The following is a 4769-nucleotide window of genomic DNA, read 5'->3' as shown; positions in this document are numbered from 1 at the left end:
AGACATATCTTAATTCTTTACCAGTGTTCAAGCCGGTCGGGGTGAGTCACTTTATATGTATCTTCAACCGAGCATGTCGTAGGCTCGGCACTTGTGAGGGCGAACGGACAGCTGGTGTATTTTCTAAGCCACATTTTAAAGATGCTAAATCTCGTTACACAGGGCTCGAGAAGTTGGCCTTTGCTTTAGTTCTAGCAGCTCGGCGCTTCGACCGTATTTCTTGGCCCATACCATTATTGTCCGGACGAACACCACTTGGAAGAGTGCTGTTGAATCCAGAAGCGTCCGGACGGCTTATCAAGTGGACGACAATTAAGTGAATTTGACATCCAATATCAGCCCGCTCGGCGATTAAAGCCCAATCCTTGGCTGATTTTGTGACCAAAGTGCAAAGGCCGGGGCCGGAAGCTATGTGGAGAATATATGTGGATGGATCCTCCACTCGGCTGGAAGTGGGATCGAAATATTACTACTCTCACCTCAGGAAGAAAAGATGCACCTATCCGTCGGCTAGATTACAAAGCTACTAACAACGGCGAGTATGAGGCCCTCATGGCAGTTGCAGACGGCATGTGGGAGCGGCTCGGGTGACACTCTATTCGATTCACGGTTGGCGCTCGGCAACTTTCCACCTTTGAAATCAAGCGTGTTCGGCTCAAACTTTCTGTTGAGGCCTTTGAAAACTCAAAGCTACTTTCCAAGAGGTGCTTATTCAGAAGATCCGAGCGGAGAACCAGGCGGTAGATGAGTTAGCCAAACTAGCGAGCTCAATAACGCCGGTGGCCGTGCAACCAATTGAAAAACGCCACCGGTGGCGCATGTCGATCGGATGCAAGGCCTCACATTTCCAAGTGGAGGACACCTATTATAGAATTCCTCCGTTCGGGCACCACACCATCCGATGAATATGCCAGCTCCTCGGAAGAAGAGCCGGTTCACACTCATCGGAGATCAGCTTTACAAGAAAGCTTTCTCGCGCCCCTTTTGAAATGTGTAAGCTCGGAGGACTCGACACATCCTCCGGAAGTACATCAAGGATCATGCGGGGTCATCCGGCGGACGCTCATTGGCCAAGAAGATCCTCTTGGCGGGATACTTTTGGCCAACCTTACAAACAGATGCTGCGAACGGTATCTACATGCCTTTCATGCCGTAAGTATCACAACTTCTCCCACCGACCGGAGAGGAGATGAAGGCATCAACCATCTCATGTCCGATTCGATCAATGGGGAATGGATATTGTGGGTCCATTTCCGATGGCGGCCGGGGAAATTTTACTAGTGGCGGTAGACTATTTCTCCAAGTGGGTGGAGGCCGAGCCGCAAAATCACTGAACAAATGGTTAAAAATTCATCGGCAACACATCATTTGTCGGTTCGGCATCCCTCGCCGACTAGTGTCCGACAACGGGCAGTTCACGGGGAAGATGTTAGAGGATTGGTGCGAAAGCCGGCATTGAGCAACATTTCACGTCCGTAGCCTATCCTCGAAGCAACGGTCAAGATGAAGTCGCCAACCGGGAGATTCTTCAGACTCGGCTCGACCATTTGGGAGGAGTTGGCTGATGAAGTGCCGGGCGTCTTGTGGGCTATCCGAACGACGCCAAAAGAAGGGACGGAGTCACACCGTTCCATTTGGTATATGGCGGTGAGGTGTCATACCGGTCGAAGTCGGCGTTGAGTCAGCCCGGATCCGAGCTATGATGATGACAACGCCAAACGGAGAAACATGGAGTGGACTTGGTAGAAGAGGAGAGGGCAAAGGCGTCCGTTCGGCTGATGGCATACCGTCAGCGGATGAAGCAAAACTACAACCGGCGCATAATTCCCAGATCGTTCCAAGTCGGCGATCTTGTCTGGAAGAAAGTCAAGCCGGTCGGCGACGTCGGCAAGCTTGAAGCTCCATGGGCAGGCCCTTTCGAAAAGCTCCGCTCGGGCGCGTATTATCTGGAGGATGAGGACGGACGGCAGCTAGATAGGCCGTGGAGCGCGAACCACCTCCAGCCTTACCGGGCGGGGTGAAAGGTGTATCACTGTAAATCACCCTGTGTATTTCATTTTTCGACTAAATACTTGAAATGCAGAGATGAAAAGTCAAAAGAGCGAATATAAGGCATTATCATCGTACACCGAAGGCCCCCGAGCCGATCGGCCGGGAGGTTGTATCCGAGCCGGGAGCTCGACATCGAAGACCCCGAGCAGTTCGGCCGGGCTGCATACCAGTGTGGCAGGAAGGAAACCAAAGCCCTGCGCTGCTCAGGATGATAGAGGGAGGTTATTGCCTGGAGCGAAGGCCTGAGCCGGTCGGCCAGGTATATGGTTTTCCGAGCCAAGTGCTCGACAACGAAGGCCCCGAACCGCTCGGCCGGAGGTATACGGATCAAATTGGCGCCAAACGCTCTAGCAACGGAAGCCCCGTACCATTCGGACGGATATAAATTATCCGAGCCAAAATGCTCGGAGCAGACCCTGAGCCGTTCGGCCAGGAGTACGTTCTTGGGTAAAAGGGGCATAGGGATTATCCGAGCCAAGCACTCGAATAGGGAAGGCCTCCCTGCCGATCAGGTTCGCAAGCGAATGACCCGTGCTGTTCGGCCGGGCATAAATATTGTTCAAGCGCGAGATATGAAGGCCAAGGTCGCTTGACCTGGTAAGGAGTCAACCTCGAAGGCCGTCTAGCCCAGACGTTAAACCGTAGAGACGAGCCGGCGTCTATAAACCCTCCGAGCGGAAGACCGACGAGCACCGTCGTTAAAAATCGAGAGACGTGCCGGCGTCTATAAACCCTCCGAGCGGAAGACCGACGAGCACCGTCGTTAAAAATCGAGAGACGTGCCGGCGTCTATAAACCCTCCGAGCGGAAGACCGACGAGCACCGTCGTTAAAGATCGAGAGCCGCGCCGATCGGCTATAAACATCCGCGCCGACGAGCACCGTCGTTAAAAATCGAGAGACGTGCGACTATAAACCCTCCGGCGGAAGACCGACGAGCACCGTCGTTAAAATCGAGAGCCGCGTCTATAAACCCTCCGGCGGAAGACCGGCGAGCACCGTCGTTAAAAATCGAGAGCGTCGGCGTCTATAAACCCTCCGGCGGAAGACCGACGAGCACCGTCGTTAAAATCGAGAGCCGCCGATCGACTATAAACATCCGCGCCGACGAGCACCGTCGTTAAAATCGAGAGCCGCGGCGTCTATAAACCCCCGGGCGGAAGACCGGCGAGCACCGTCGTTAAAATCGAGAGACGCGCGACGCCTATAAACCCTCCGAGCGGAAGACCGACGAGCACCGTCGTTAAAGATCGAGAGCCGCGCCGATCGGCTATAAACATCCGCGCCGACGAGCACCGTCGTTAAAAATCGAGAGACGTGCCGGCGTCTATAAACCCTCCGAGCGGAAGACCGACGAGCACCGTCGTTAAAGATCGAGAGCCGCGCCGATCGGCTATAAACATCCGCGCGGAAAAATGAATATCAAAGTAAGACCGTGGAAACTACAAATATTAAAAAATTCAGGCCCGATTGGGAGTTGGCCCTTCGATACTCGGCTTTGTGGACTTCACGCAGGCAAGATACGTGCAAAGTGAGTAGGCTACCTAGCTCGGACCCTATGCAATGTGCCAAGCCGATCGGATGCGTGAAGGAGAACCCTTAAGAGCAGGACTAACTCTAAGTATCAACGTTAAGCAAACAGAAGAATATTATGGACAATGAGTAGGAAAACAAACAAAGGAGCAGCGTTTCTTTAGAAGAAGAATTATGCCGAACGGCACCCACAAAAATTTTACATCCGCCGAGCGGATGAAATACAGAAGGTACTCGAAATAACCCGCCTCACTCAGGGTCTTCAAAGCTGAAGAAGGCGTCAGGAATATCATCAATCATGGCCGCCAGGTCGGAAGCGGGAATATGCATTCCCTCGGGAAGGTGGCCCCCTTTCTTCAAGTATGTCACGGTGACCTTGACCGCTTCGGCGAAAGTGGAAGAGACGTTGCCACCGAATTTTAGGCCGAACCTCTCCGAGTGGAGGTATTCCTGGCGCGCGGCTGCTAAGCGGCTCGGCTCACCCTCTTTATATTTTCTGAATGCCGCGCGGGAAGCGGTTAAGGTGTCTTGAACAGCCTTCAAGTCCACCTCGGCCTTTGTGCGCTCCGCCGAACGGATCTCTCGCTCGGCATTCAGCTCGGCCTCTAGCTTCTTAGACTGCTGATCTAGGGCCCGGACTTCGACTTTCATTTTATCCAGATCAGCAATCGCTCGCCTCTTCCGGCCACTGGCGCGCTTCACGTCCCCGAGTCTTCGAGTCGGGCCACCTCCGCAGCCAGATCGGCAGCCTTCTTCTGTTCGGCCTCGAGGGTTTGTTTCTCCCGCTCGGCCGACGGACCCCCCGACAATTGAAGTTTTTCCAGGAGACCCTCCAGCTCGGCTAGCCGACGGCTAGTGGCGATTTGCTCAGCCCAGCACTGTAAAGGAAATAATGAAATCAGGAATCAAATAGTGGCATGGAACAGGAAGAAAAATGAATACCTGAGTGGCCTGCTGCATGTTGTTGTCGCCGAGCTGCTTGGGCGTCATGAGGGCCGCTTGAATCTGCGCGTCCTCAAAAAGCTTGGCAAGCGGACCCGTCAAGGTTATTTCGTGAACGGGACTTGAGGGCCGATCGGCGGACAGTAAATATTCCTCCGATGGGAATCGGAGGGTGGTCTTGATGGTTGGGTGGCCGGTCGGCGCTTCTTCAGCTGCAGTCGCCTGGCCAGAGGACTCCCCTAT

This window comes from Zingiber officinale, chromosome 6A, assembly GCF_018446385.1.
Source record: "Zingiber officinale cultivar Zhangliang chromosome 6A, Zo_v1.1, whole genome shotgun sequence".
NCBI classification, from domain to species: domain Eukaryota; kingdom Viridiplantae; phylum Streptophyta; class Magnoliopsida; order Zingiberales; family Zingiberaceae; genus Zingiber; species Zingiber officinale.
The sequence above is the reverse complement of the archived record's forward strand: the minus strand, read 5'-3'. Positions refer to the sequence as shown.